Here is a 21,689-nt window from a genome sequence, read left to right as displayed (position 1 = left end):
TCTCTGAATGCAAATATTTTTTACTGAAAACTGTTTTTCCAACTGCAGATCCAGGGGAAAAAACAAAACAAAACAAAAGCCAACAGCACAGCGACAGAGAATCTGTTTTTCCAACTGCAGAGAACCACTAGGATTCAGTGGCTACTGCCATATTTTTTAGGAGCTTTAATAGCCTGTATCGGGTAGAGTTGAAAACTGTCTTGCTCATGCCTTTCCTATACTGAAACAAGCTTGAGATGGTTGCTGTATAATTCCAGAATCTTCTCAGGGCTCCTTATTGCTCTGTGACTTCTTCTGATAAACTGGAGCAATAAGAAGAGAGAGACTGTGTTTAGCAAAGCTGTTCACCTGTCATTTGGACAGCGCGTGCAGGGTTTACTCCAAATCTTAGGAAAGCCTGTTTACAGAACTGACGCTTTTCCTTATGAATGTTGTGCAAGCGCTAGAGAGTTTTATCTTCTTTCATTGTGTGTTCTCACAGGATAGACTTCCACCTCCATCTTTGTTATTGGATAAAACAGAGCCAGGAGTTAATGATACGCTCCATATTCTTAAATACACAATAGAAGAAATGCTGCTATCACATTAAAAGCTCTCTGAAACTTTAAGTGCAAGGCTGAACTGCAATTGCAGGCATGGACTGTCAAAGAATCCGTTTTATGTTTTTTGTTAAGGGTATTTTTATCTAGGCAGACTCTTTAGAGAAGAATATTTATTCTAGTGCTAAATCCTGAACTATTGGATCCTCAATCCCTTGTTATTACAGCCAGTAATCCACCCTAGGAACATCCACAATAGATTGGAAAAATTGTGTTGCCATGGCAGCCGCTCACTCCTTTTTCATTTAGATTGTTGAGATTAAAGCTCAGACTTGGAAATGGAGAGGGAGTTAGGTTTCTTCTTTTTTCTGTTCTTATAGTCATTTTTGCTTGTTTTTTAGAATGCTGATGAAATGAAAGAGTAGATATTACTTGGCTAATGGGCAAGGTAACCGTACAAGTTTTGTTTTGTTTTGCTTTTAAGAAACTCCTAATCTCAGCCCTTAGCTGTTCCCAGAAGGTTACCATACATCTCTATCTTCTGACCTAGACTAAGTGGATTTCTCTCATCCATGCTGGTTAGCCTGAGGCATTGGGAAACTATCAGGAATATTTCTAGAAGACGCTTTATTTTCTGAGGTTCTGGTCTTTCAACTTAGCCAAAAGGCATCTAAATTTATGATGGTACGTTGGAGCTTCCTTTTTTGGAAAAAATGCTGAAAGTTATGTCTGTGCTAATAAATACTCACTGCAAAGCAAGTTCAGTGTTGCGCTTCAAAAAGATATCCTACTGTATTTAGGATTCCCACTTGTACAGTTTCAGCTGCTAGAAATACTTACTACCTCTACCTGTAGAAGAGAATGTTATTTTTCTTTTGAGACTCTGATATCATACAATTCTGCTTTAATCTGACCTGCCTTTTGGATTTCATGTGCATGCGCTTCCCTTATTTGAATCTTTCAGCAAAATTAGCTTAAGCTAACTTTACTTCTTATCTTGGTGAGAAGTCTGGAATTCTATACGAAAAGTCCACTTTTTCTTCAGCTCTGACTAAATCTATAGTCTGCTTCTTTCTAGCAGAGTACTTTCTAATCTGGATGAAAAATGTATGGGGAAAGTTTGAATGGTCATCAAATAATGGCAGTGTAGGACTCATGTCAGTGTTGAGGAGTGAATAATTCAACTTTTTAACGGGCCATAAAATTTATCTGGAGCTGGTTAATTGTTATTAATTAAATAGAAAAGCAGAAAAGAGATGGTTTATTTTTTTAATCAGATTTTCTATGACACCCTGAGGTATCATGAGCAGGTTGTCCACATCAGAGGATTCAGGGTTATGTATGCATGACAGTAGTGTATGAGTACGATTCAGCCATGTAGAGCAGTGCCTGATAAGTCTGCAATGTCTTAAGTCATTCCTCATAGATTTACTGAGAAAGGATTGTTTTAACAGATGGTTTACTGAATTCTTATTCTGCAAATTCTATTCAGTAAAATTTGGGTAGAATGTCTTTGCTTTTCCAGGATGGCTTGTCTGTTGTTTGCTTCTGCGCTTTTAGGCAGCTCTTTCTGGAAAGAGTGCAATGTTCTCATAACCAGCCATTTATTACTAAAAAGCTATTTTATGTGCTTGCTTGATATTCTTGCTTATAATTTACTCTCTCTGTAATGTGACAGGAAGTTTTAGAAGTATCTTGTAGAAAGGACCTTCAAGAAATCTCCAGTTTTCTATCTTCTTACTTGATAATGATGTAATGTGATATCAAGGCTGGTGGTAGTGAAGTGGCTGTCTTCTAAAGCGATTGCAAGTACTGTGTATTAACTGGCTGAAAAGCTTTGTAGCCTGCTCTGCCAAATAGAGAATGCCTGTATGGTAACTTCTGTGACATGAGCAGCCTCTTCTGGTTCCTCAGTGTATGAATATTAGCCTTAATTGTAGTTTACGGTTGTTGGAAAAGCTGTATGATTACTGACGCATCATTGTGCTGAAGACAAATGGCTGTTTGGGCACCCCTGTGTCCTGTTTCTGTGCAGGAAGGGTTAAAGAGGTGCATGTATAGGAAGTTGCACAGGAATAGAACTTGTAGTCAGTATAGGCTGTTACTTAAGTACATAGGCACAGCCTGTTCAACAGAAAACATTTTATAGGTCTTATCGAAGACTGTTTCTTAATAGCTTACCGGTAATTACTGGTAATTTATATATTTTACAATATGATTCTTATTTTTTTGCACCTTTCTTGTTAAATGAATGTATAAATTTGGAAAGAATGATTTGGGCCAGTGTTTGATGGCATAAACAGTAAAACCACTTTTTTTTTTTTTTTTTAAATTTTAAACAGAAGCCCTCCCCCACCGAAACAGCTGTTTTGGAACTTACATGCTTGAAGAACATTTCTGAAAGATAAAATAAGGCATTTTGGTTAATGAAAGGACTGTGCTTATGATTTTACGGTCATTTAAAAAAAGTTACTATATAAATGTGTGATTCACTTGGATGTAAATTAAATTTTTTTGTACCAACAGAGACTTCAGAGATTCAATAACATCATTATTTTTAATGGCATCTTTTCCTTAAATGAGTGAAACAGGTCAGCAAGAATTGAAGATTAGCAGTAAACAAAGAGAAAATAGTAAATGAGGTTGTTTCAAGGAAATTACTGGAAAGAGTACATTATTTTTCAGTTAAATATTGCTCTGTCTCTTTTAATAATTTTATTTTTTTCTGTTGTTCTGGCTTTTATACACTCTACATTCATTCACTTTGGGAGTAGCCTGATATATGAAGGCTTGTTTTGTTTTATTTTTTTAATGATTGGTACATTTTTGCTTTGCCATATCCTTTCTGAGTGATGAACTATCTCAAAGGCAATAGGCCAGAAGGTCCGGTAACCATTCACAGCCTTAAAGGGCTCACACTCTAATCAGTGAGGAAACACCCCAAGTGAAAAAATGGTAAAAATGTGACAATTCGGTGTCCTGAATGGAGAGAGGGAAGACTGATAGGAAGATGTGGCAGTGTCAAATAGATGTGTTAGGTATTCATCAAGCATGATGCTAATCACATGCATAACTACAAGGCTGTAACAAAATCTGTGGACAAATTCTGCGTGGTTTTGATTTTCTCTGATTCCTTTGCTAGGTAAGGATTAAGTTTATTTAGTACCTTATAAGATGAGCTCGTAGTGAAGAGCTGCTTTGATAAATCTCTCTGGAAGCTGGGTTCCTAAGAGAAATCTGAAAAAAACTTGCAGAAAGATAAACCACTGCAAGCAAAAAAGCCATGCAGAGACTGGGACTTCTTTCATTTTTTTAGCTTTATTCTTTGTAGTGCCCTAGAGATCTCAAGGAAGTACATACAACTGGTAGTATAAAATACAAGCAAGGCACTACACAGTGGTATGTAGCTTGATTTCTACTGAGTCAGTCATTCATGGTCAGCAGTGTGTGTGTAGAGGATGTAATTTTTAAATAGTTACTGATGGTGTGTGATGGTTGTGCCCGTACATTCTGCGCTCGTTATTTTCCAGATAGGATTTCGAAGCCGAGGACCACTCTGCGGTGTTTCGTGCTGATGCCTGTGCTGGGGTTGGTGTGTGCCATCGCACCCGGTTGGTGTGCTTTCAGAGGCCTTGCTGCCAGATGATCTAGAAGCAGGTCCCTGTGCTCTGACTAAAAAGATGATTTCAAGTAACTTTTTTTCTTGTTTTCCCCTGCTGCAGCAGTGACTCAGTACGCTCTCAATTTAGAAGAAAAGTTATTATTGCAAAGTTATAATGTAAATATTGTATCTTAGAAGTTGTATCTTCTAAGCTTATTATATTTTTTCCAGAGTTAGGTCCTTGGTAATCCTGGCTGCTTTTCTGTATGAATAAAAATGAATGAAAATGTGCGACAGATATGTATTTCTTCTAATTGTGAGGATTTAGAAAGCAGTTAGGCTTGAGACATTAAAACAAGCAGTGTTTGTGTTTCTCATGTAGAGGACTATTGATCTGTTGGTTCGTTGTGAGCAGCACTTAAAAATTCATGCATTTTTCTGCTTAAATGCACAAGGAAGGGAGTCGTGTATATTCATCGTAGTGATCCCACAGTTCTCTTTCGATATTTAAATTTTAAAGTCTGTCATGCTTTTGAGAGAGAATTTAGCTTCAAACTGCTAATGATCTCAAGGTTGAGACAAAAAATGTAGGCAACAAAAGCATTATGTGGTTACTTCACAAAAGTAGCTGGAGCTAATTTACTCCTGTGAAGCTGACAGAAAATACCATTTTAATTTTATTTTTTTCCTGTAGCTTTTTAACGCCTGGTGATGCTCTTTTAGCTGTTGGAAGAAATAGAAAGCTGAGGCCATTCTGAGCATTATATAGGTAGCTAGAGAGGGAATTGAAACTATGCAGGGTTTCAGGATTTCTTTAGGGAGCGTTGCTCGAATAGTGCAAACTGGGATGTGTCAAAACTGTACACTTGCTATTTATAAATGTAAGGCTGTATTTACAAATTATAACAAAGTCTGGAATTTATAAATGTAAAAAGTGAGGGAAGAGGGAGGAAAACAAAAAGCTAAAAATAGTTGCAGACAAAATGTGACAAAATCCCTTATATGGCCTTGGAAGAATGAATGTGTTCATAATATCTGTGCAGAGTGAGCTTGAACTGGTGTGTGGTTGCAGGTTGGATTAGTTGAATAATGTGCTTTTTCAGTCTCCTGGATTCTGGATAGGAGAATACATAGAACTTCTTTTTGTATTTTGGCCTGTTTTCTCATAGTTTAATCCCTGGTGTCTCACCAGGGCCTGGCTGCTGACTGTTAGTTAGCACTGCTTAGCCTGCATTTAAACGACAAGTGTAGCTTCTCCCTTAGGCAGATATCCGAGTAGCTTTCTTCACTTTGGCCCATAGGTGTTGTGCCAAGGGACGTGCCCACATCCAGAAGCTGCTTATTTCTATCCTCACCATTACTTCTGTGAACTGCATTGAAAGGTGTAAATGCTGGATTAGGCATATGAGGCCTTGAGGGACTTCTACAAGTCATATACAGTCATATACAGCTTTGTAGTTTCATGTAATGCATGATCGGCATCTGTGCATTGTGTTTTGCCTCTGTGATTGTTCCCAGAGCTACAAGGTAGCCATGCTCTCCTCTCTTCACATGCACACCAAACCCACGCAGCAGCCTTCTTCCCCAGGGATGTACATGAGCAGGAGTGGGAAGCACAGAAAGTAAGTGTGATAAGCTTTCCTGTGGCAAGGCAAATCTGTAAAGCTCCATGCAGCCGAGACTTTGAAAACAGTTATGAGCTCCTGAATCCAGAACAAAGAAGGAACAATGTCTTGCTGGTGAAGGTTATTTCCTTTGCTGAGGAGTGTGAAAAAGCCTTTCCTTATTTGTTCCCCCTTTTCTGTGAGTTTCTGGTGATCAAAGTCTTTCCACTTTTCCCTTCCCTGTCTGTTACAGGGCATGTCCCCCCAGCAGTGCAGCATAGACACGTTCACTAGTAATAAATTAGTTTTTCAGTAAGGTAAATTAGTCCATGCAGAGCTCCAGCTGATAGCAGTTATATTGCTCTCACAGCATAAATCAACAGGGCAGCTTCAGACTGCATCACGCTTTTGGGTTTAAAGTTTCTCAAGTTGGTTCATTTTTTGGATAGAAGAAGGAGGATTACTTCTGTGTGGAGGTAATCTCAAATTCAGTGCTCCCTTATCTGAGTTACTGTTACACTCCCGGCTGTAGAAAGCTGGAAGTGAGGCATGTAAGGATACTTATGTTGGTAAGGCACATGAACCCCAGTTATTAAGATAAATATTGGGATTTTTTCCTTCCCCAACTCAGGACTTTTTCTCATGGCATGTGCACTTCATTATTCCTCACTTCCGTACCATATTTGTAGACTGAGCATAACGTTTTTGTTATTTTTGCTGATCTCTTGAAAGGAATTTTTTTTTTTTTTTAAGAAGCAGGTCTTTAATACATACGAGATAGATACTAAATAGATGAGCCTACAAAACTGAAAAGCCGTGGTGATTTTCACCCATTCCATGTTACATATGTGTTTGGCTTGTCTTCTGAATGATGAGGGGGAAAAGATACGTAGAACTAACCTTTCTGTTGGTTGCATTTAATTGACGTTAGTCCTTCAAAGTATGAAGGGCATTGCGGGGAGAGGAAGCATATACAACCTTGTGAAAAGGCTATCATTGCCACTGGAGCAAAGCTGCACTAACGCCTTGATTTATGATTAACTTGTGCAGCCTTAATATTTTCGAGTATCCTTTAACTGAGATCACTACTTTAGTAGTGACAACGTGGTCAATTTTGGGCCTATACAATCAAATATAAGCAAGCTGAAAAGGTGCTTATAGAGTAACAAATACCTAGAATACTTATCTGAAGCTCATGCAGAACTTATGTCTAATTTCCCATGTGAAAGACAGACTACATTGAGAAACTGAGCTAAAAGATGAACTATTATTCACAGTAATAAATGGCCAACCCTTACACTTATGAAAAAATAGTCCTAAACTCTTCTACAGCTTTTCTTCTATGAGCGTTAGTAGAGGTGCCAAGTAATGTACTTTGGTATTAGCCTTTCTTGGAGAGGGGAGCCCAATAAATGTTTCCTTGAAAATTGCATCTCTAATACTTAACACTTCAATTTTGTCATTCCACAAAGACGAATTCATTCTGCAGTTCTCTTTAATGTCTGCATGGAGCTGCTACAAGAGCTGATGAGGCAGCAGCTTCTCCACCATCAGTGAGGTGCAGGTGATCTGCAGTTCTCAGTCGGACTGTTTGCTCAGCTGAGATAGCTCAGAGCTTGGTGCGGTGGATAGAGGTGAGCAGAGAGGAGGTGACGCATATGGAGGGAGAGGAAAGTTTTGAAGAGTCTGCAGCCTCAAAGCAGTCATTCTTCACTGAAATTACTCATTTCCAATAGGTCGTCTTTGTTTGAGGTGATTTTCTGATGATCTTGTGCTCTTCTGTATCAGCATGGACATAATACCTTCTGACATTTCTAGCTTGCTTAGGGATTCTTACTCTGAGCATAATTTAGCTTCAGCTGTTCAAACCATTTGTTCACCCGTGTCTTCGTATTCCTGCTTTTCATGGTGGTGATGCAGCAGCACTGGCAGAGAGAAAGTTATTTTTGTTAACAGTGGGTCTAAAATTGTGAAGCCAGTGTACATGAAGGAAAAAACCAATGGTGAACACAGCACCGTATGCAAAAAAAAAAAAACAATCAATCCCCCCCCCACCTCCCCCCAAAAAGAAGCAGCCAAACACAAAGGTACTTACCAAACAGACTGAAAGTGAAGAAACAGGGAGTAGATGTGAATCGTACAGCTTAATGCTGTTCTGGAAAGCGTTTAGAGACGATGCAAGTGGTGTAAGAATCTGTATAGAACAGGTAAACATGCTTACCTGATTTTGATTATACTTGTTAAAAGTGAAGAGATTCCTGAGAAAGCAATGATGTCTCTCCTGCATGGTGAGGTTAGAGAACTCCATTAGTAAATACAATATAAATTAAATATGCAAATAAGTGATATTCCTTTGCTACTTTTAAAATCTGTATTTATGGTGCAGACTTTTCATTACAGCTCTCTGGGGTAAATCACCAGTGTATAGGTCTTTTGACCTGTTTGCATGGTTATTTTTTTCAATGGCTATAAATTGATTTTACATTTCTGGGAAATATTGTGCATATATGTGAGGATATTCTCTATTTCCTGTAATAGCATCTAATAACAATTAGCACTAATAGCACTAATAACAATTTCAGTTTTTAGTTTTAAGACTTGTCTTTCCATGTGTGGTCTATTAGTATTATTGTTACATCTTCAGCATTTTATTTCCCGTTGCTTTAATTTCTCTAGATACCTTGACTAGATATCTTTGCCATGGCATATGGCTTCTGCCCAAGTACGCAGGACTAAAAATTTGTTTTATGCATTACTTGCTTTTTTTATATGTTTATGGCTTCAAATTCTTAGTTTCTAAAGAAAACACAGTGCTATTTTAAAAGTATTGGTTTTATTACATGGAAAAATGCACCAATTCTTTGCCTGAATACTGTAAAAAAAAAAAAAAATACTTTTCATACTGGGAAATCAAAGCAGAGAAAGGAAATGAAGCATATAAACATAGGTTAAAAAAGTGTTGTAGTCTGGCTGATGGGGCTGCCTTTTGCAGGAAAGAGTTTGTATAGCTAAGTTAGCTTAATATTGCCCTGCTTCATGGAAGTATGCTTTTTAAGCACTAGTCTTTTGCCCTAAGTCAGTACAGTCGATCCCAAATTAGTACAAGTTGTATCGAATGGTTTCTTATTTGTAAGTGGAAAAGCGCTGTGTGGGTTTAATGACAACTTTTGCAACATGGTTCTATGGAGCTTTTTCTCAAACTTGTAATAAATCATCTTCACAGAATTACTTTTGAACAAAGAATATGGTGTATGTGAACGGCTATTATAAAAACTCATGACAGGGAAAAATAAAGCAATGATTTCTCTTAGCGTTCATTTTTTAAAATGTTTTTGTTTTATTTACATTTCAAATTTTGTATTGAAAAAACCAAATTAAGTTAAAATAATCAAATAACAAACTCTGTTATATATTAAGAGGGCTTGACCCTTTAATGGGATGATCCAACACAATTTGCAAAGTACTGGTGAGACTTTTCAATCGCATTTACTCAGTGTTTTTTTAAAAATATATATAATTTTATATATATATATGTATTTAAAATATATAATAATACTGAATGACAAGCAGTGGTTTATTCTTAGTTTCTTATTGGTAGGATTAGCTGAAAGTGGTCACATTTTTTATGTAATTTTAGGATTTCTATTTTTGTTTAGCTGCTTCGTTTAACTTACAGATGCAGATGGATTTTCTGTTATTTTGTGAGATACCATTAGCTTACCTGTTGGAAAATTCAAAGACCTGGCAAGGCTGTTGTCCTTGACAAGTTCAGTTTGCAGAGGCAGAAGCAGAACTAATAAAGCAGTACAGGCTTGTGTTGTAACGAGTTTGGTCGTACCCTGTTTAAGCAGGCGCAAAGCTCCTAGTTCTGTTTGTATTTTAAGTGTGATTCATGATGAGGGAAAACCCTCTGCCACTCCTTTTTTGTTTTTTTGTTGTTGTTTCTAAACTATGCTGTGACATATGCTGCATTGCTGCTGTGCTGTAGAATATGTGACATACCACAGCTGGGTCTTGCTTTTTTCTTTCTTTCTTTCCTTCTTTCTTTTTTTTTTCTTCATTTAATGCAATTTGCTTGTACGGACATGGCACAGGTTCCAAACTCTGCTTTTTTGGTTTCCTGTAACTTCTGATGGCAACTAGAACCAGCTTGAGAGAGTTGTACCCAGTGGGAAAAACTTACTGTCTTACTGCCCTTACGGCATTCCTTCCTCGTATGCTAATATACCTGGAATATTTAAACTAGTAATTTGTCTAGAGTAGCATATTTTCCATCTCAAACATAATTTATTTTTTGCAGTGGTTGTTTTACAATGGCTTTTCATGCTGAGCAGATGCTAGAAATACTAGCAAGTCATGCAGAGACAAAAAATTTTGGAGAAGCAGTCAATACTGCAGCGCTGGTGTAATTTATCATGTCACAGTAACCAGCTGTGTGGTATAAGCTTTATGAAGCCTCCTTCAGCTTAGAAAGCTTTGAAAACAAGAAGCTATAGGAGAAAAGTGAAGAGTAGAAAGGCACTGGGAGGAGATGTAGACCTTGGTGATGTAGAATAGCTGAGAGAAACGTTTGGGGAATTAGGGAGAGGAGCTTGTAATTCAAAAACATGAAATGGATCCTGGGGCAAACATAGTAAGGAATTCTGTTTGATAGAGGAAAGTGATTTTTTTATTTTAATTTTGTTTTGTTTTTTGTTTAGGTCCCCCCCGTCCCGATTGAGCTTTGGATGATAATCTTGAGTCTTTGATTTCCACTTTGAGTATCATAATCATATGATTGACCCTGCTTTTGCAGTCAACTCTGGTTGATGGGTTACGGGACCTTGTTCTGACCCAGTGTAGCTGCTGTTGTTTCATCTGTCCCTTAACTGTCTTGTACTCACTGCCAAGGGAGAATCCATCAGTAGAAGGCAGGATTAATTTTGAGAGAAATAAATGATTTTTATGGCAAATCAATATGTAAATAATGTTTTCTCTGAGCTTGTCAGAAGTAAGCCTTGAGGCAGTTAGACTAAACCCTGCGTAAGACTATCACTGACTTAAAGATTTTAGTTTTTTTTTTTTTTTCATAAGTAGTATTCTACTTATGAAGTAGTATTCTACTTATGTCTACATAAGACATAGTATTCTCTGCCACGTATGTGGGACATGGACATGCTCACACAGCACCTTCTATCTTCATACATTGAATAACTATCCATAGAGCTGCGTGTTGTAAAGTTGTTCTGGAGCGTGTAGAATTTGAACTGCAGCTGTGAAACCTTTTTCCAAAGAACTTTGCAGTAATATAATGGGTATCACTTCATAGTAAAATAGTTTATGAGAACAAACAGAATAAACCCTTATCCTTCAAAGTAACTTTTGCACTCTAGCACAAACTTTTTTCAGGATTCCTTTTCATTGACGGTTGTTTGTTTATTTGAAGAAACGCAGAGGAAATTTTAATCCCCTGAAAGAGCAAAAGGTGATCCGAATTTAATTGCTCCTAAGAACAACAGTGCCACATCCAGCTTGTTAATGGTATTGCTATCGCAGTGTGAAGCTGGACCCTTATGGCCTGTTAATGCTGACTTGTCAGGGCTCAGTAATAATGTAGACTAAACAAACCCAAGCCTTTCTCTTCTGGCAAGCAGAAAAAGAGGAAGTATTTACCTCTCTTGCACTGGAGAGGCAGATGGTTACTATTGCATGGTGAAGGAAAACAACGTGAGACATGTATGGTTACTGGTGCTAATAGAATATTTGAGTGTCATTGCTAAATTAAGTAATAGTCTGTTTAGTATGCAGTAGATGTTTTATGCGTCTTCTGTCTGCCTGGAGACATTGCTTGTTTAGAATACAAAAAAAGCACAAGTTGTACCATTACTGCCTGTAAAGAAGAGAGGTGAATTTGACACCATGTCAGCATTTCCACTATAGTCCGATTAGCAATTTATATAACGGAGTAGTAAAACTTTTCCCAAGTTATGGTAGTCTGTATTTTGCATAGTGCAGTTTCACAGTTTGAAGCTAATTAGATTTAGGCCATGCAATTTTCTTTGTTTCTTCTTCAAAGGAGGTAAAACGTTGTCTTTGAGAAAGACTGAGAAAGAAATGTAACTTCTGTTTCTCTGATGGCGCTACAAAACTTTCATCTGAAATGGAAGGATCCTTGTTTTGATGTTACACTGGGTCATCTTGAAGGATGAATTTAAAGTATGTGATCTCTTAAAATGCCATTGTGATGGACCCGCTGCAGGGCTTTGCTTGGTGCTGTATGGTTTTGTTGGTTTTGTGTATGGGGGAGGGAGGGGGGGGGCAGTGGGTGATAGGGCAGGCAGAATTTTACCTGCCAGTCCTACATTGCATTTTGGCTGTTTTCTTAGTATCAATCCCCTTTGTCTGGACTACAGTTCTTACATTATTACACATTAGAATAAAGGGTCTCCTTTGTCCATACATTTAATATAACCTGTTGTCCTCTTTCTGAGTGCAGCCAGTAGCAGATGCTGGGGCACGTGCAAAACAAAAAGTGGTAAGTGGGTAGGGTTACTGCTCTCCCTACTGTCTGTCAGAGGTTTATGTGAATGCCTCTGCTGTTTTCAGAGTACATAATCCTCAGGAACTGAATATTCAAGAACTGATTTGAAGATATGAAATTGTGAAAATCCATGATCTGTTTACCCTAGAGTTACTTGTTTGGTGGAGTTTATTCTAGTTCTATATGTTTAGAGAATGAAGAATTCTCTTAAGAATTACTGACATCATTCATTTTCATGCTGATTCCATGGGTATTATCAAATTGCTTTTGTTTTCTACTGTATTGGAACGTGCCTTCAGTTTATATACACTTCCAGTATTCATCATTAAACAAAAACTTTGTACAAATAGGAATGATAGATATTTTTCACGTACTTGAGTCACCCATTAAATGGCAGAAAGTCTGTCATTATTTCTTTTGGCATACATATCTAAACTGTCATGGTTGGTGAACTTTTGTTTTCTTTAAAACAACATTTTAGTTTAAAAAATCAGTGCAGTTCACAGCTAGGTCAAAGACTGCTGTCGTTTCTCTCTCTCTCTCTCTCTCTCTCTCTCTCTCTCTCTCTCTCTCTCAAAAAGATTGCAGGTCGTAAAATACTTTTTTTGGACAAATAGTGGGCTTTTTGTCTAGCCCCTTTGAATACTTGTGGTAGCAATAGAAGCCAGCAAATCTTCCTTAACAGAAGAGGCTACTTTGAAGATGGAGGAATGAGGAGATACTGGGGTTTCTTGTATATGTTGTTTCTGTTTCGTTGATTTATTTATTTTCCAGAAGTGCTTTCAAGGGTTTGTAGATCACATGCTTATATTAAAAGTGTAATAGTGATTAGAGGGGCTCTGAGCTTTTTTTAAAGCCTTTACATCTCATGTCAGATTTTTAGATCCCTTCTGTCATCCAGTGACTTGTCAAGGAGAGGGCCTTTTTAAAGCTGTTGCCTGTGTCCCGCTCAAGTGATTGAGACAGAGTAGCTGGTATAAATTGATCTAGCCCTGCATCTTCTGTCTTTTCAGCTAACTGTAAAAGTAATAAATTACAAAGTAATTCTAAAGTGATTGCTACATCCTAACTTGCCATCTTTCTAGTCTGCCGATATTAGTCAATGACAAGGCAGTACCCGAAGGCCTGAAAGGAGCAGGAAAGATATTATTTTTGTTATACTGTTCATTTTTTTAAATTATTGGGTTATTATGGCAACATACCTAGTCGGTGGCATTTCTAAAACCAATAATGAAGTCAAGAATAAGATGGGAAGCTTCCAATTGCTGCTCAGTTTTCCTTATCTGCGGGATGGTGCTTAGGTGCCCCTTTTCTGAAGTAAGGAGCATATGAATACCAATAACCTGTTCTTCCATCCCAGATGCAGAACACTTGCTGCCTGTCCTGTGTGTAAAGTGAGAATTGTAGGACTCATATTGTTGAGTATGCTCCTGTTCATAATTCATCAAGAGTAGGGCACAGTGAACTGTTTTACAACTGTATATGAGTACGTTTATCTTAAATATATATATACACATATATATATGTGTGTGTGTGTGTGTGTGTGTATGTATGTATATGTATTAGGTAGATGATGTAGTGGATGGCATTTTCTTCCTAAATTTGTTTTGCACCTTGGCCTGCTGTTCAAGGGTATTTCACTTTCAAAGTGCTGCTGTTTGGGTCTGCTCTAAAATGGGAGATTTGATCACCTGTGATTGTTAAAACAAGTATATATTAACGTTATAACTTGCTGGTTAATCATTTTAATATAATCTATGTTATCTTCTGTTTTGGATTTTTCCTGGAGAAGCTGCATGCTCTTTTTTCTTTCTGTACTGCAAGCCTAGTCCAGACTTTCTTTCAAAATTGGAGGGGAAAAAAAAGGAAAAAAAAAGTTTAAAAGTTTTATCTTTTCAGGGTTGTTAATGCAGGATTGGTCTTATGTTTTCATAGTAAAGGCTGGTGGCATTAATTGTCCTTTACAAAATCACATTGTACTGCTTTGCTGTAAAACTGAATGTGTATTTATAAGCAGTTTCTTACTTGCAAATTGGTTCCACTGCTAGTTGTAGGGTTACTGCTGTTGGGTAGAAGTAAATACTTTTTTTCTTCACCCTAAGAACAAACAGATTGAAGAGCTTCTCTTTCTCTACAGTCATTTGTCTAGCTTAACGAAGACAGAACAGCACAGACCTATGGAAAGCCGATGAAGGCATAACATCCTTTTCTCTGTAACAGTGTGTGTTTTTTAAAATCCACTGGAGACATGATTTACCGCCTGTAATAGAGACTATGGATATTTCTTCTTCAATTTTTAACATGCGCACTCTGCACTCTGACTTCTGTGGAGTGGAGCCTATATGAATTTGGGATGTTTAACAGATTTTTTTTAAGGTACTGTTAAAAAAGCTTTTTGTTTTTGTTTTTTTTTTTTTAAATTTTCTGTGTGTGGCAATGTAAAGCAAGCTTATTTTCATCCCCTCCTTTAATGTAGTTTTATTAGAGCCATCAGATTTAATGTTTCTTCTGCCCCTTTTTTTTAGCTGTCATGTTATAATGACTTTGGACCGGTATATACTGAGTTAGCTTAGGCACTAGCTGGATGAGCAAATGATGCATTCTGCTATAGCAGATTTTGTTCTTCTTTATTCTTATCGTTCTTTTGCTCATTTTTTCCATTAAAGAACTAAAGCGTGTGGGACAGCAATCTTGTTTTCTTTCATTAATAGTTCTATGTCAATATTGTCAAGGATAGAGAGAAAACTTAGTCATAGAAGGTACATACAGACATAGGTACAGACAAACGTGAAGTATGTATTGACTGTTCCACAACTAGCTTTCTTGAAGAAGAAGAAAACGAAGAAGGTAAGATCAGAGGATGTGTGTTAAGTATGTAGCACACCCAAGACCCATCATAGTAGGGTCTTCGCTAACTTTTTTGGATAAAGCCAGAATGGGTGTGCTTCTGAGGACTTGAGTGGCTCATTCATCTGGAAAATTGTGCTAAGACTGAGATCTTTGTTCAGTTTACTTTTATGTAAAAAACAAACAAACAAAAACCTTAGGAAAACTTCTTCAGAGATAATGATGTCTTTGGCAGCAACTCAGGGCTGCAGAGGGTTTTGTTTCGTTTTTTGAAAATATAATTAGTTCCAAGTCTTGTAAATAAGTAGTTATAAGACTTTCACGCTTTCCAGTGTCTAAGACTTCACGTTCTGTAGAGCCCTCCAAACTTCTCAGGGTAACCAGAGCTTGGTTATCATTGACCTAGAAACACAAGTTAATAAAATCTCCTTTCAGTGGGCTAGGAAATACAAAAGTCGGTTACATAAGATTATTGGTACTGGAATGCATATTAGTGCACATCATTGTGCCTCTTTTCTCTGTAACTTCTGCTCGATTAAGTAGTGTCTTTCTTCATCACAAGTTGGATTTAGATCCTGCAGCATCTCTAGGGAAGGCAGGGCTTACAGCAGTTCTTCCTGTAGAGGTGAGACGTTCTCTTTGGGCAAACAACTTTATGTGGATTTTATTTATTTTATTTTATTTATTTTATTCTTTAAGAAAAAGTGTACCCTCAAGCTCTGTGATGCAATAAATGCATTCAGTCATGTCCTATTTTTAGTGCAATCTGTATTCAAATGAAGCTTCTATCTACCATTATGATATAGTATGAGATTCTCCTTTAGTGCCCAAAGAGTCCTTTCAAAGGCTCTGCAAGGTTATTGTAAGTGCATACTTTCCAAAAGAGGTTTCAAAATACCTTTTTATGCTTTTGGAATACTGTTAAAAGAAATGTAGAAAATAGCCATTCAGTTTTTTAGCTACTTCAGCAAGTTCAGGAAGAAGTCAGTTACCTTTTCTTAGTTAAGGGATCACCGTATAAATATCTAAATAGATGCAGTTTGAGATTGTCACTTTCCTAGACTTTTAAAAATACTAATAAAAGCTTTATATATCGTATCCCTAAGTCTCAACAGGAGATGATGAAGCAGAGTGAAATATTGCTCTTTATTTGAATGCACGCTATATCAGCTGGGGTAAATGCATTAGAAAACTGATTTTCACATGGAGAAATGTGCAGAGATCAAAATATTTACTTTTGAATTTGTATGCATGTATATTACATTAAATACCATCTGAAATGAAGGAACAATTTTTAAACATTGCTACATATTTCTTTCTAGTTCCTTCTTCAGTGATGCGGTCAACTGGCACAGATTCAGATAGTCACAACCTTGATTTTTGAGTGATCTTTATAAACAACCTTTTTCTGGTTCTCTTAAGTTCTTTCAGTTAGCCTACTCATTCTCCGCATCCTACTATATGCCATGGATGATTTTCCCGTTTCTGTTCGGAGTATGAAAGTAACAGAAGTTTTTTAAGCACTTGATGCAGAATAAAGATGACTGAGTAATTAAATGCTATTGGAGCTGCTGACTGGCACACAGAGGTACAATGTGATTAAACAGAAATGAGTTACAATAACGCATCTTCTCTTCCTTGAAAGAGTGCATGATGAAACTCAATTCAAATATGTTCTGGTTTTAAGAAACATCTTGTATATTTTCTTTGAAATTAGCTCTGCCTTTGTCTGTTGGAACCATTAAGCTGATCTGCTCCTCTAATTACTCTGTACAAGCCTGTGCAATTCAAAAGGGGAAAAAAGAGTCTGTAAATTGACAATGCATAATCTTGGAAGCCCACTTACTATACTTGAAATATAGTTTTAAGACTCTAATTGAAGGATATATGTGAAAATTCATGAATAGCCAGACTTTTTCTAGCATTGTAGTTTCTCAAGAGTGGAAAAGCTCCGACTACATTCCCAACAGAAATCTTAGAAGGCCTTGGTTTAGCAAATTCTTTGCTCATAAATTCAGACAGTAAGTTAGAAAATAGCTTGAAAGAAGAGTTAATTTAATATGAGAAATCATAGGCTTCTATAATGAAGAGAGGGCATACAGATTAGATTATCTTGGTGTAATAATAAGTAATATATAATTTCCCAAGTCATAATGGGAAAAATGTGAGTTTCGTAGTTACTGAAAGAGGACCAAATCAAAACGAACAGCAAATCGTTGACTAATGATGGCAATAAATCAGGGAAATAACGCTTTTGTTCATTTTCTGCCCTAAGAGAATCAACAATAGATGACCAAAGGATTATGAGCAGTATGATCATGGATTGCTCTTTGTCATCTTCAAGTCACCTGAAAGATGTCCCTCCTGTCTGCAAAGTGAATGCTGTGATACTGTTGATCAGTTGTTGCTTAGTGTGATGCTGCATAAAACATTTTTCAAGAGAGTTTTGTGAGCCCTTGTCTGTTTTTCAGTAGAAGATTATTTTTCAAGGCTAAAAGGAGGATTTTCTGAATTGTCATTCTTGGTTAGTGTTATTAAAGATCAGCTCTGAAAACTGCTTGTGTGATACTGCTTCAGCATGGAACGTGTTTAAGGTTTTAGGGTTTTTTTTTTTCTTTGTTTTTCAAGATTCAGGAACCTCTAAAATTAGTGATCATTTCTCCAAGAGTCTTTAAAAATCTGTGACCTGGCTTATGGAGGATTTAAGAGTGAATTTACAAATGAAATAAAACTGTTGAAAGGATAGACATCTAACTTGAAAATCTGTCACCAGTCTTTCCGTAAGGCAAGTAAAACTTGCATTTTAAACCGCTGCCTAAAGTATACTGTAGTTGTGCACTTTAAGGTCATAGTATGAAATACGGTGGTATAAATTACTACTAAAATTGCATCAAGCCTTTTTTTGTATGCCCAGTATGTCTTTATGATGTCACTGTATTTTTAAATAAATAAAGGAGCATCATATGCGCTCAGAGTTTGCATTTTCATTTTGTGTTCGCATCTGCATACTTATTGTGGCTCTCAAAATATTTGCATCCATGTGTTTACCTTGTTAGCGGACAGCTAGGGTGCGAAGTTTTGAGCTGCCACTTCAGAAGGCACAAAATGAAGACAAGCATCCTAAGTCTTGAAAGCCTTTTGCCATAACTTTATTATTTATTTAATCTGTACCCAAACTTTAGTGCTAATATTCTTCTGCTTTCCTCTATGTAGAGTATAGCTAGCTACAGAGAAAGAATTCTCCCTCAAGCACAGCCTGTGCAATGTTCAAAGCCCTGGGAGTACCTTTAGTCCTGGATGACAAACAAGAGGGAATGAAGGCACATAGTAGTAAAACTCTCTATGGAAAGAGGACTATCCATTCTGAGTAGCCATTTGGGAGGTATCTTTTGCAAAACTAAATAAAACTTCAAAATACATTATTACACTTCTTGAGTATTGCATAAAAATCTTTAATACAGTAATAAAATTCAGTACTGCAGCCTTTATGTTCCTTGCTGGTTTTTTTATGACTCATTTTTACTCTCTGTAGTGTTCTTGTAGATCTGATTTTCCCAATGAAATCCTATCTTCAGTCCACTCAAGACTGATGAAATTTATGCTAGATATTAGATTTAAGTGGATTTTTTTATTATGTTCTTGAAGAGAGGTTTCTCTGCAAGGACAAGAGGGTACTATTGATATATTTGATTATTCTTGCCACATGTTCTATCCTTGCTATTCTTTTTTTTTACTGACGGGGGGAAAAACAGGGAAATAAATTGGGTATTGCTGAAGAAACAAGAAATGAAGATATGTAAGCCTGGCTGTTTCTGACACTGTATGTGTCTGTAGCTTTTGAAAAGGTTTGGACAATCTGTAGTGGGAAAGCCTGTGGTTTTCTCAAGATACTCTTGCCCTTACTGCTAAATTATGTCAATATTAATATTGAATATGCAAAGTTCCTTTCATGCTAAAAGATTTCTTTGTCAAGAAGTATTAATGATGAGGAATGCCACAGGTGATTTAGAGTTGATGATACAAACAGGCCAACTATATGTTTTCAAAGTCCTTAAATTGTTCATTGTTATGGTAGTCTTAAAATCTTTGTGTTGTCATCCTCTATTTGAACAGCTCCAGGTGTGGGGATGGGGGACAGAATTAAATACAAGGCCACTTAGTTCAATGAGTTTGAGGTTTGATTGAAAAGAGGCAGCAGAAGAGATCTTTCTCTAGATCATTTCTAACTGGTAGAATTTCTGAGCATGTTCAAAATCTCATGGCCCTCTTTTTCTTGTATGCTTTGCAAATATTTGGGAAGCTACATGGAGTAAAAAACCTAAGTGGTAATTCTAAGGAGAAGTATCTCCTTCACAAGTAGTAGTGCTTCTTTCTGGCAAAATCTTTGAAATTAAAAATTAAGAGTGCATTTTAATTATGTATCTAGATAAGTTCTAATAACCAAAATCATCAAAATAGAGAATTAAATTCAAAAATTACCCACGCAGCCTTACTTTGCGGTAGTGATAACATCCTTCTGTCTTCCTTCTTAACCTGGAACAAACTACTGTGTACAGAAAGCTTTCTGGATTTTTAAAATATGGATGATTTTGAAGAGCTTTATTCTGGTGTTTGTTATGTGAAATTAAAATATTGACTGTACTGCTTGAAATTTCTCCAGGAAATTTGCTTTTAGAATACTTCATTTTCTCAAAAAAAAAAAAAAACACCTTATGACAAAGTAGGACTTTGTTTGTAAATTGCATAATTTTTATGGTCATTGTTAAATATAGTGTATATTGAATCCTACAAAGAATAGTAAGGCTGATTCTGCTTATTGCTATTAAAAAATGTAGACACTATTCTGAAGAGTTTGTTGTATAAAAAAAAATGTAGTTAATGGTGAGTTTTTGAAGATGAGACTACATGATGCAATTTTCTAAACATAATAAAGGTTAACATGTTTTCATTGTTTAGTTTTTGCAATATTTTTTAATTGGACCAGAAGTAGAGTGAGAAGGAAAGGAAGGATTTGGGGAGATGATGAGGATAAAGGAATAAGTTTGTGTTGGGGGAAGATTAATATCTTTCTTCCTGCTCACCCAAAGTCAAGAAGCAGGAATTTGGGGGTTTGTGGCAGCAAGAGACTTGCTAATCAGCAGGATAACGTGGAATCTGTGAGATTTTTGTGGCAACTGTTTTCAGGGCATATGGGACGCTGAAAGAATGCGCATGACGGTCAGGCTAGACAGTTGGTGGCACAGCATGGGAAAGCTGAAAGAGTGTGTGTGGCAGTATATAGGATTTTCAAATTACAAAAGGAGTTTAGAGTATTTAGACTAAATTATGGAAGTTGAAAGCTTGTGTTTATTGCACAAGAACAGAGCTTCAGAGAGCAGGCAGTCCTAGTCAGAGCATTGACCCAGAAGTATAGCTGCATAGCTTTGAACTGCAAGCTCACAAGGTCGTTCAGGCTGGAACGACCATCAGGAGCTTCTGCAGTCCAACCTCCCCCTGCTCAATACCGGTCTCAGCTGGGAGCTCAGCCCGGCTTGCTCAGGGCTTTGCTCAGTCAATGTCTTGAAACCCTGCATGGATAACCTCCCTATAGGAACCAGAAGGCAACTGTTGATTCCCCCCCCAAACTGTCTCTTCTTCGGCCTGAACATGCCCATCACTGAGGCAGTGCTAGTGATGCGAGAAAGGAATGGAAAAACAGTGAAAGGAGTGCGGTAGCATTTCGTTGTGTTTCACTCCAGCTGAAATGCGTAGTCTTCCTATGTTTGGGTGAGAAATTAGAAGATAACCTGGGCAGGAAATCAGGGAAGGATTATCTGACTTTAATTGTCAGTGCTTTGAAACAACTTCAAAGTATGGAACTGTTTGTAATGGAAAAATCTTGTAGCGAAAATCCCCTTGCAAGTTCTGTTGGATCCACATGGAGCTTTCCGTGCTCTAAAAACTTCCTCTTCAATGAAAAAGTTCGTGGTGATGCTCTGTTGTCACCTTAACAATTCTGAAAAATGCCTCTGAGGAGCCTCTGTTCAGAAGAATCTTTTTCCTTTTGCACAAAGAAATGTGCAGTTGCCTGAGAAAATCTTGAGCAAGGAGTTGGGAGGAAAACAAGAATTTAACTTCTAGAGGAAGTGCTAGTTCAACGTGTTTTGTAGACAGCAGAGCATGAATAACTTCAGCCATCCAGAACTTCTCCTCCTCCTTCCAGTTAGTGCTGGCTAACGGCTCCAGGAGCCTTGACAGGATTGTGGCTGTAACACTTTTACACCATAGGCTGGAATCTGGGGATTCCAACCCAGTGCCTGGGAAGCCTTTTCTACTCTCAGTTCTTATTTTCCTCTAGGAACTATTTTCTCTGGTGGAAAGCATTCATCTTGTTATACAGTTGTGAACTCCATTGACTAACTGTTTTTGTTGAGCTGGAATAGGGACTGACTGCATTTTTGTCACTAAATGATCCTTACTTTTTATATTAGAGATAAAAAGTGTATGGAAAAAATTTAAGCACATCATTTTAATAATATTCCAATATCTTCTTTTGTATTTGAACTAGTAGAAAGTAATACAAATAACTCAGGCAGAGC

The 21,689-nt window shown here is 37.1% G+C and overlaps 1 protein-coding gene across 8 annotated transcripts in view; it reads left to right on the top strand.

Annotated features, from left to right (window-relative positions):
• The window catches only part of UTRN (utrophin), a 402,533-nt gene that overhangs the window by 274,848 nt on the left and 105,996 nt on the right, over positions 1-21,689 (top strand). The window lies entirely within an intron of this gene.

The sequence above is a fragment of the Struthio camelus genome, chromosome 3, assembly GCF_040807025.1.
Source record: "Struthio camelus isolate bStrCam1 chromosome 3, bStrCam1.hap1, whole genome shotgun sequence".
In the NCBI taxonomy this organism is placed as follows: Eukaryota; Metazoa; Chordata; class Aves; order Struthioniformes; family Struthionidae; genus Struthio; species Struthio camelus.
Note: the sequence above shows the minus strand (reverse complement) of the source record. Positions and strands in the feature narration are given on the sequence as shown.